Raw genomic sequence first — 11955 nt, forward strand, 5'->3', positions numbered from 1 at the left:
AGCAACTTACATTGTACAATGTCGTAACTTGTATAATTTATATAGAGTTTTTGTATCAACTTCTAATATCAATTTATGCATAGAATATGTGATAACTTTCACTTTGTAACAACTTATATAGAGATGATGTTTCCTTAAAATTAGTATATTTCTCTCATCAAGGATCCATTTTCAAATTTATTTTCACCATTGTGTCCTTTACGACAATATCTACAATATAAGATCCATATTTGATATGTTTTGAAACTGTTTTATGTAACTATCTACTTATGTTGATCATACAATGACAACTTATATACAAATGAATAGCGACTTTGTCTATGACAAATTTATACATGGACGATAGCAATATTTTGTACAGTACAATAGTTTACGTCTATTAGCATCTTAAATTAAATAGATATTTTATATCAACTTATTAATATTGTTTTATATAGAGAAAGTGTTAGAATTCTATTGATGACCACTTATGAAAATATAATGTAACAACTTATGTAGAGACTGTGCGTCAACTTACGTAAAAGATGAATGTCAAGTAGAAAAAAAATTTAGATTGATGAATAATCTAAATATTGTTATAGTATATCAAATTATATAGGGACCCTAAGTACCAATTTATATTGAATTAAATATTATAATTTATATAAAGCCTATGAAGTTCGTATTGTATTGTATAAAAAAGATTTACAATATTTGCAAGTTACATAAAAAGATCTAACTTATAAAGTAAATGTTGGCAACTTACAAACATTAACACCTTCTATTTATTACAATATTATCCTTGTTCTACTCTTTGTTACTTGGTCCTCCATTAGTTCTCATGTATAATTTCTGGAGACTACATGAGCTTTCCCTATGGCCTTTGAATTGTAAAATAAGCAATAGTTCTTCAACTTGAGGAGGGAGTTGGTTCACCAAGTTTGAGTTTGTATTTCCCTACTGTCAGTGTTTAGCCGCCAAGCTCTCCGAGGGATACCTTGAGGAGATTGATTGTAGGCAGAAACTCGCTGAGATCAGAACGCGATGCTGCCAGGAACACAAAGATTTAGACAGGTTCAGACCACCGGAGCGTAATACCCTACGTCCTATGTGGTGGTTTGTATTGCCTTGAGGAGATTGTATGGTTGCGTATGTTTTGGAGGGGTCCCTGCCCACCCTTATATAGTCTAGGGGAACAGGGTTACATGGAAAGTCTTAGCCGAATACTTGCAGAGTCCTACTCTAACATGGTCGGGTAGTTTCTTTGTACATCGACTAGTCCTACGCCTGATCAGGTAGTTACGAAAGAGGTAAGGTACATTCCATGTGCTATCCCTTACTCTAGAATATTCCACGCCTGTGAACAGTCCCGCTGCCCCAGGTCTGACAAGCCCCCGAGCTCTTCGTAGTCGAGTCCTGCAGGCGTCGAGTACTTCTAAAGACGTTACCGAGTGCTTCGAGTGTTTCTGGAATCCTCCAATGCTCCATCGACTGCTTCGAGTAGTCTTCTGAGTGCTTCCTTGGTTGCATCGAGGCTATGAGGTGCTCAAGCTCCGAATCTTCTTTTATATGGTACGCGACGAACTCGCGCTCCATATGGAGTAGCCCCGAGCCTTAGGTTGAATCGCAGAATCAGGCTGAGGGTCAAATTAGTCTTCAAAAATCTTCCAAACCTTCATTTGTCATTCAAATCTCTTTGAAAAATATGCCATTTATGCCACACGTCCCGCAGCCACCTGAGCCTTGAATCGAAATCCCAAGATTTGGAATGAAGGATCCAAAACTGTGGCTTGTAAGATACTATTTTAATGATAAATTCGGAATAATCGATCCAGATATCATAAACATCTTTTTCGGAATATAATCCCAGAAAAAATGATGAACCAGATAACTGCCTTGTAAAATCCCTGAATTACCGCTCAAAATGAATCTTAACTGGTGCGTGTCTCGTCAGCTTGCAGATATTAACAAGAAATCCATTGACTAGGTTATTTAACCGGTCAGTAAAACCTAGTGTTGTTACCCTTTCGTCATTCACAAAGTCGCAGCCGCCATTCTCTTGACTTCCCAGTCTCGTTCGCCAGATTCACTCGATCTGTAGCGCAAGCCCCCGAGCGAACTCGCCAAGAATCAATCCTTTGGTGTTCAAGATGGCGCTAAAAAAGCCAGCTAGCAAGGCGAAGGGGCGACTGACCGGAGCCATAGATCTTGCAGAGCAGGAGGGATGGAAGACAAGTAAGTGCTTCGAATTCCATCTTCTCGGACTCGTAGAGGAGAATCTATTGCAGCCTCGCGAAGTAGTTCATTGGCGCAAAGCCTTAGGAGATGTTCCTCCCCGAGAGGGATCTCAGGAAACCGTCGCTTTCAAAGCTTTTGTCTTGCGCGGTTTCGGAATTCCTACTTCTGATTTCTTCCATTGTCTTCTCTTCCATTGGGGGATTCAAGCGCATCACTTGACCCCAAATTCTATCCTCCACATCTCCATCTTTGTCCACCTCTGTGAAGCTTATCTGGGGATCGAACCCCATTTTGATTTATTTCAACATCTCTTCCACCTGAAACCTCAACCGAGCGCAATCAACATAGATATAGTTGGAGGCACTGGATTGCAGTTGCGTCAGGGGTTAGGGGTGAAATACATCCCTTATAAGTTATCTTCAAAGGTGATCGACTGGAAGGACTTTTGGTTCTATATCGAGAACCAAGCACCAGCACTCCCAGCCAGGACCCCTGGACCTCCGGTTCCAAAGCCCAGTTGGAACTCGATGAGTGAAAACCTCATTTAGATCAATGATCTGCTTGATGAGATTGATCATTTGAAGAAGAAAAAGTTGACTGGAGCCTCAGTAGTCGCGAATTGGATGTGACGACGAATCTAGCCGCTTCAACAACGGACAAATTTTGGTTTTGTGTATACTAGTGAAGACGATCCGTCGCGCTTTACACCTGACAAGATCACCCAAGCGGACACCCTGTGGCGGGTGTGTCGAGTGCTTGACGGGGTGGATGAAGTACCAGTATGTGTGGGGGATTTTCGTTTGAATAAGCGCCCTGAGAGGTAGTATAAAGTAGCCGATTCGTTTGAACAAAGAGTACTTTATCTCTTGTAGTTATTAATCCAGGACTTGTTGTGCAGATTAACCCAAATAATTACCGGAGCACGCCTCCTCTGCCTGAAGTTGTGCCTGCTGCACAACCTAACCCCAAGTCTGCATCGATCACTTTGTTGTATGTTTCAACCGTTTGCATAGTTGGGGTAGAAACTAATGAAGATATGCCTTGGATGCTTGACATGCCTTTCTGAAGGAGGAGATGGCGATGATAAGAACTTGACAGGCCTCCGCCGGTTCTGCAAAACCAACTCCTGTCCGATAGTTTCGCAATCTGGTCAGCATTGAGAGCTGGAGCTGTCTGGTCGATGTCCCTTGCCTGCCGTGGACAACACGGGGCCTCGGAGTCATGTGACTGTCGTCATTGTTGCCGCCATGGCACGGGGGCAAAAGTTTGCTTGACTTATCCAAGATTAGAACATCAAAGTCAACTCCACAATTTTTCATCAAAACTAGATCTTGCACATCGCATTTCGGAATCATGGTCCCACCATAAGACTTGTATATGTGAAAGATGCACAAAGCTGGGCACCAAACTTGCTCGACCTTCGGCCTGTAAAGGGTCCGGGTCGAACCATTTTCGGACTCGCCCCGCTCCTTGATTCAGCTGACGGTTCGAAGCGGATTGATCCTAAAAGAGAGAGGGGCGATAGGGTCGCAACCCTATCGACTCGCTGTGATCCTAGGGGTGCGCTTCCTGCCTGCCGCCTCACTTCCCTCTCTCCGTTGTTGGGGATTGGACCCTCGGTAGAGCGCCCGGAGGTTAATCCCGCCCCCGGAAACATCTCTTTGCGTGTCTGCAGGGCTCCGGTGCCGGGAGGCAAACGCACCCGAAGGGCGATCGCCGTCTGCAAGGGTGCCCAGAGCCAGGGAGCTCACCTTCGGGAGGCCGAAGGAGATGGTCGACCGCCCAGAAGCCTAAGTTCGAAGGCCAGGACCTACGAAGGGACAGTGGGCTCACCTTCGTCTGTGAAGGTGATGGCTGTTTTCCAAGAGTGAATAACATCCGGGAGAGAGACCGGTGAAGGATCCTGAAGCCCGAAGCGTATCAAGGACGGAATACAAGCCGGACGAAGGTTGCTAGGACCTTTGTCGGGAATAGGCATGCGTGTGAAACGTGAATACGTGAGAAGGTCGGATTTGTACACCTCTCACCTTGTAATTTTACCCCGAAACCGGCTGTAAGTGAGCTGTAAATGGGTTGGAAGGGGACAATTTAGGAAAACCTAGCCGAGGGCTAGGGGTATAAATAGCCCCCTCTCTCCACAGTGTAAAGGGTTGAATTTTCTGGTCATTACTGGGGAATTAATTGCCTATTTTCCTTGCCATTTTCATACTGTTCATGCTCCCTGTTTGGGCATCTAAGAAGCAAAGATCCCAACAGCGGCGCCCACCGTTCCAGCTCGAAAAACAACCTTCGATGGCCCCAGCGAAGAGGAAAGCCCCAGCCGGCACCACAAGCAACTCCACTGAGCCTGGCCATGTCCTCGACGGCTCTCCACTGCAACATGAAGAAGCCAACCCACGAATTGAAAACATCACCACCGAAACTGTTCTTCATGGAGATCCGGTTGAAGGCAGCGAAAACACCGAAGCTCATCAAACCCAATCTACGGAGCTCACAGAAGCAGCACTCAAGCTCAAGGCCCTTGAAATGAAGAAAAGGAACATCGAAGCTCAGCTCGCCACCAAAAAGAGGGCACTAGACCAGGCAAACAAGCTAGCCGAGGCCAGGCGCAAACTAGCAGAAATGGAGGCAGAAATTGAGAATTTGCAGAGGGCATACCAAGAAATGCCCGAAGGTTCTGCCCAACAAGAAAATCGCATCATCCACCAGACAACCTTCACTCACAATGAAGACCGAAGGCCACCACCAGTCAACATCCCATTTGACCCGAACTCGCCACTTTTAGTCGCTCTGCAGTGAACTTCATGGCCGCTCGGCTATAAGCCCACACAGCTCCCCAAATACAATGCTACAACTGATCCAACTCAGTTTCTCATGGCCTATGAAGCAACCATTGCTTCGGCCGGAGGTGACGACTCAACCATGGCCAAGTCCTTCGTCATGGCTTGTGAAGGTTCTGTGGCCAACTGGTACTCATACCTTCCCCAACAATCAATCAATAACTGGTACCAGCTGAAAGGAAGGCTCCTCCAGGACTTTCAGGGCTTCAGAAGATTAAATACCAACACTGTGAAAGACTTCAAGTGCCCACAGCACGACCGCGAGCCTCTCTATGACTATTTCCGGAGGTTCGTTCAGAAGAAGGCTCAAATCCCAAATTTCCAAGAGAAAGATGCGATTGAGAAATGCATCGAAGGTCTCCTGCCTGGCCAGCTTGCTTCTCATCTCACAAGAGAGTCCCCGAAGACTCTGGAGGAGCTCTATACAGAAGCAGAGAAGTACACGAAGTCAGATGCTTACCACCGCAGAAGGGTAGAGCACAGAAGAATCATGCGTCAGGCAGAAAAATACAATCAGCAAACATGGCAGCAAGAGAAGCAGCCAGCTCAGCAACTCATTTTACCTGTGGAACCCTCACAAGATGATGAGGAACACTTAACCTTTGATCCCTTCATGATACCACCAGAATCAGAACCTCAACACTCAAATGACAAGCAACCTTTGTTCGGAGCACGGGGCAGAGGTCGCATCAGAGGAAGGGGCCGAGGTCGCGGACCTTCGCGTGAACCCAAAATATTCTTCTGTCACTTCCACGGGTCTGACTCCGACCATAGAACAAACCAATGCCCGGAGAAGAAGAAGACCCTTGAGAGAATGGAGTCCGAGGAAAAAGCCAAGCTAGTTGGACATACTACATGGCCTCAGACTCCACAAACTCAACCTCAACAAATACAGTACACACAACCTTCGTTCGTTCCACCCCCCATTTACCCAAGAATATCGCCCACCCATGTTCAACTACAACTACAACCACAACTGGCAGTCGCAGCCAAACTCTCAAACACAACCCAGTCAACCCACCACCCAAGCTCAGCCAACACAAGAGCAGCTACCACCACCCCCAATCCACCCGCCAAAATAAGAAAACCAAACCACAAATAGCCAACCCGCGGCACTACCAACCTTCGGGATGATCATGCCCATTTCCGGAGGTTCCACCCTGGATTTCGAAAACAAGAGACAACGCAGAGACTACTTCAGGCAAGTCCACTGCATCGTCTCCGAAGGTCCAACCAAGAGAACCCAGTGGTCACACTCTCCGATCACCTTCTCCGAAGAAGATGTCAACCTCATCAGCTATCCACACACAGATGCTCTTGTCATCGAGGCAAACATTCAGGGCTGGAGGATTGGCAAGATACTAGTTGACACTGGCAGTTCTACAGACATCATCTTTTCTGACACCTTCGACAAGATGGGCATCGACCGAAGCCTGCTTTAGCCTTCGGATATCCCTTTAATGGGATTCGGAGGAAAGAGAGTGAACGCAATTGGCAAACTGTCACTTCTTGTGTCCTTCGGAGACACAGCCAATGCAAGAACAGAGCACATCACCTTCGATGTGGTAGAGATGCCCTACCCATACCGCGCAATCCCTGGAAGGGGGACAATCAACAAGTTCGAAGCTATCGTTCATCAACTGTACTTTTGCATGAAGATTCCAGCTCCCGCGGGGGTCATCACCGTCCGCGGGGACCAGCAGCTTGCGCGGGACATAGAGCGGGGATACACCCCAGGCCAGAAAAATGTCCACAACCTTCGGACTGAATCCAAGTCCGTTATCTTCAAAGAGCAGCAGAGAGACAATGAGAAAGCAACCTTCGAGGAAGACTGCGAAGTCAAGAAGGTCCCCCTTGATGTGCATCTACCCGAGAAAATGGTGACTATCAATGCAACCCTCGAGCTCGGGGAAGAAAAAGAGCTTCTCGAGTTCCTCCGCAAGAATCAAGATGTTTTTGCATGGTCCGCCAGCGACCTACGGGGTGTCAGTAGAGATATCATTGAGCATCGCTTGGACATCAACCCAAACATCAAGCCGAAGAAGCAGAAGCTTCGCAAAATGGCAGATGAAAAAGTCGCAACAGTCAAGGCCGAAGTCCAGAGATTGCTAGATGTAAATGTTATTCGAGAAGTTAAGTACCCAACATGGCTGGCAAACACCGTGCCGGTCAAAAAGAAGAATGGAAAATGGCGCATGTGCATCGATATCACTGACCTCAATAAAGCCTGCCCGAAGGATGACTTTCCACTGCCAAGAATCGACAGAGTCGTTGATGATGCGGCAAACAGTCAACTGATGTCTCTGCTGGATTGCTTCTCCGGATACCATCAGATATGGATGAGAAAGGAAGATGAAGAGAAAACAAGCTTCATAACACCCTTCGGCACCTACTGCTTCGTGAGGATGCCCAAAGGATTAAAGAATGCAGGACAATCTTTTTCAAGAATGTCTTCTGTGGTCTTAGAGCACCAACTCAGAAGAAATGTCCTGGCTTATGTTGATGATATTGTAGTAACCAGTTCAATAAGAGGTAACCATGTGGCAGACCTGGCCGAAACCTTCGCAAGCCTAAGAAAAGCAGGGCTGTCCTTGAACCCAACAAGTGCATCTTTGGAGTTCACAAAGGAAAGGTGCTAGGATGCCTCGTGTCCACCAAAGGCATCGAAGCAAATCCTGACAAAATAAAAACTCTCTGGAACATGGAGGAGCCTAAGTCCATCAGGGACGTATAGAAACTCACAGGGCGGATAGCAGCCCTAAACAGATTTATCCCTCGCTCCGCTGACCGAAGCCTACCATTCTTCAAGGTCCTTCGCAACACAAACAAATTCGAGTGGGGCCTCGAGCAAAGTGAAGCCCTTCAGGAACTCAAAAATCATCTCTAGAACATGGTCAAAATGACCTCACCTGACCGAAGGACGTGTTGCTCCTATACATCGCAGCATCCTACTCTGCTGTCAGTGTAGCGCTCGTGCTCGAGAAAGAAATTGAGGGAAAGCAGAAGCAGATACCTATCTACTTCGTATCCGAAGCTCTTGCAGGCTCGAAGCTCCTATACTCAGAGCTAGAGAAAATTGCATATGCAGTAGTCATGTCTGCTTGGAAGCTTCGACACTATTTCAAAGCTCACAAGATAATAGTAGTCACAGATCAACCTTTGCATGACTTGTTCAATAACAGAGAGGCCTCAGTCAGAATTGCCAAATGGGCTTCGGAACTCTCTGAGTTCTACATAGACTTCGAGAGAAGAACAGCCATCAAGTCACAAGTATTGGTAGATTTCATTGCCGATTGGACATCCCCAACCTTCAAGGAGGAACCTTCGACTGAAACCTGGATCGTGCATTGCGACGAAGCCTGGTGCAACGATGGAGCAGGCGTCGCTGCAATCATAGAATCTCTCTCAGGAGCAAAAACAAGATACGCGGCGCGCCTAAGCTTCGGCAACCTCGAATCATCCACCAACAACACCACTGAGTATGAAGCTTTGCTCCTGGGCCTTCGCAAAATGAAAGCCCACGGCCACCAAAACTTCATAGTCAGAACAGATTCGAAGGTTGTCAGAGACCACATTGAAAAAGACTCAGAGGCAAGAAAACCAGAACTCATCGAGTACCTCGATGCCGTCAGAGCCATGGAGAAGCATTTCAAGGGCTTCGACATTGTCCATATCCCGAGGCATATGAACGACGAAGCTGACAAGCTGGCAAAAGCAGCATCCAGAAAGGAACAATTACCCTCGAATGTATTTTTCAAAGAAATCACAGAACCTTCGGTCAAGCCGAAAAAAGAAAAACAAGTTTCAGTCATCTCAGCCGAAGATTGGAGAACACCTATAATGGAGTACCTTCGGGGAAACATCGAGCTGCCAAATGAGAAAGAGGTGAAGAAAATATTCCAGAGAGCGAGGGGCTATGTCATCTCCGAGGGAGAGTTGTTCAAGTCAGGCGTCACTGTAGCGAAAATGGCCTCTCATGCCATATTTCAATATAATGTTTTGGTGATTGATATAGACAACACAACACTTGGACTAATATGATTGTTAAGATGACCATTCTCAGGCTTTTAGGTTCAAGTGATGACAAAGAGAAGATAGGCGTAGCTAGACCCGAAGGGCCGCCCCTACGGTTGTTCCGCTAACCGATTAGCGGACGGGGGTTGAGGGGGAGCCGCCCCTCGCGGGTCTCAGGGCAGCGCCCTGAAACCTCTTTGGTCCAAAGGACAAGAATTGAAGAGATCGTGAAGAAATCCAAGTCGAAAAGATCAAAACGAAGACAATTTGCTATCACCGGTTAAACCGATGATGAGCAAATTGCACTCATCGGTGTATTGAACACAGAAGCTGGGAGCTAGGGTTTGGCACCGGATTAACCGGCGTTGGGTGTTTTACACTCACCGGTGTAATGGACTTGGAGGCTGAAAAAGCAGCAGGAGTTTTACAGGCACCGGTTAAACCGGCGATCAAGGCAAAGTGAACGTCGGTGTAGTTGTCCAGAGAGTTGGTTTTCGGGAACTCTGGGACAGTTACATTCACCGGTTAAACCGACGATACGTTGGTTAATTGCCCTTACAACTAACAGCTAGTTTTTCAAGTGGGCAGATTACCTTCACCGGTTGAACCGACGATGACCATTGGAGGAGCATCGGATTAACCGGCGTTATGAGCTTTTTCTGTCAGCTTTCCTCCAACGGCTAGTTTGGGGGGTTGGGCTATATATATGCCACCCCACGCCTCATTTGGTGAGTGCTGGAGACTATGAAAGCATAAAAGAGTTAAAGATCCTCTCCAACCACCTTAGAGATTCATTGTACATCATATAGGCTTAAGCACACTTGTGAGAGTGCTTAGTGCTTCATTAGGCTTAGTTCTTGAGAGAACTAGCTTGAGTGAAAGCCTTGCTGCGGCAAGCATCTTGTGTACTCGTCGTGTGACCCTCCGACTTGGTGTGGAGTGGCAACGACACTTTGTGCGGGGAAGGAGACCCCTCTTGGTGAGAAACTCCAATAGTGAAGACGGTGCCGTTGGTGACGCTTTGAGAGAGACGGTGGCGGTGGCCTTGTCTTGGTGACTTGGCGCCACTTAGCCTTTGCTTGCCGGAAGCCTTGGTGGCGAACACAAGACGGTGATCAAGCGAAGAGACTTGGCATCACACTTGTTCTTGTTGGACAAGTGGCCGTGGACGTAGGGAGGGACTTGGTGTCCTAACCGAACCACAGTTAAATCGTGTGTCTTGGTGTCTTCACGCGAGTTTGCATATTCTCTCCCTCACCTCTTTACTTACCGTATTACGTTTCCGCATTTATTCTATCTTGCGTGCCTTTACTTTCCTAGTTAGTTTGATTAGGATTGGCTATAGGTTGCAAGTCTTTTAGGGGTAAGTAGAGAGTAGCATAGATAAACCTTAGTCATAACTAGCATGTGTAGGACGTGTTAGGTTTATCTTATGCAAATAGATTGAGCCCTAGGTTAAAAAGCGATTAGCGACTCTATTCACCCCCTCCCCCTCTAGGGTCGGACACCCCGGTGATCCTTACAGTCACCAGCCCATGGTTAAAGTGCATCTCGACAACCGAAGGAATTGAGCTCCTCAAGGAAATTCACTCCGGATTTTGTGGATCCCACATTGGCTTCAGACAACTTGTCTCCAAAGCCTTCAGGCAAGGATTCTTCTGGCCAACGGCGCTGAAGGACGCTCAGCACATAGTAAAAACATGCCAAGCATGCCAAATGATGGGTCCGAAGTCCTCTAAACCCTCAGAGTCAACTCAGCTGATACCTCCGACCTGACCTCTTCAAAGATGGGGAATTAATCTAGTGGGACCTCTACCCACAGCTCAGGGCAATTATAAGTACGCAGCAGTTGCTGTTGAGTACTTCACAAAGTGGATCGAAGCCAAGCCACTCATCAACATCACATCAGAAACAATCAGAAAATTCTTCTGGCAGAACATCATCTGCAGGTTCGGGGTCCCAAGGGAGATCACTGTCGATAACGACAAACAGTTTGATTCACAGCTCTTCAGAGAATTCTGTTACAGTGTGGGCACAAAGGTAATCTTTGCCTCGGTGTACCACCCGCAATCCAACGGGGCCGTCGAAAGAGCCAACGGCATCATCTTCGGCAGCATCAAAAAGTGCATGTTTGATCAGAAAAAGGGCAAATGGACCGATGAACTCCCGAAGGTCATCTGGTCCCACAACACCTCAGAATCAAGACCAACCAAGTTCACCCCATTCAGGCTACTCTACGGTGCCGAAGCAATGACACCGGAGGAGCTTAAAAACCGAAGCCTAAGGGTGACCCACCAAGTTGAGGCCATCCCCTCGGATGACAAAGACCTCATGGAACTAGACACCCTACAAGCTTCGGAAAACCTAGAAAAGTATCAACAAGAAACCACGAAGTGGAGGGACAAGAAGGTCGTGAAAAAGAGCATCACAGTCGGAGACTGGGTCCTAAAAAGAAAGCCAAACGCCGAAACATCCGGCAAACTTCAATCCATGTGGGAAGAGCCATTCCTAGTAATCAAGAGCAACAGGGCAGGGTCATATCACCTGTCCGACGCCGAAGGCAATGAGCTACAGCATCCTTGGAATGTGGACAGCCTTAAAAAGTACTACATATAAGCATGTAAAAGGCCGCATCGCGAAACTATAAGCGATTGCGGACCTTCGCAGATACTTTCAGTTCTTTACACATTGTAAAAGGGCTGTACTCTTTTCCTCACAGGGGGAAACTCCACACCGGATGTGAGGTTTTTGACGAGGTGGACCCATTGTAAACTATTTCAATGCAATGAATTTCCCCCAAACAAAGTGTCACCTTCGCCTAAGCAGCCCAAATGGCAAGCTTTGGCCAGCATCTACATGCTGCATAAAACAGTAAGTTAGCAAA

The sequence above is a fragment of the Panicum virgatum genome, chromosome 9K (assembly GCF_016808335.1).
Source record: "Panicum virgatum strain AP13 chromosome 9K, P.virgatum_v5, whole genome shotgun sequence".
NCBI classification, from domain to species: domain Eukaryota; kingdom Viridiplantae; phylum Streptophyta; class Magnoliopsida; order Poales; family Poaceae; genus Panicum; species Panicum virgatum.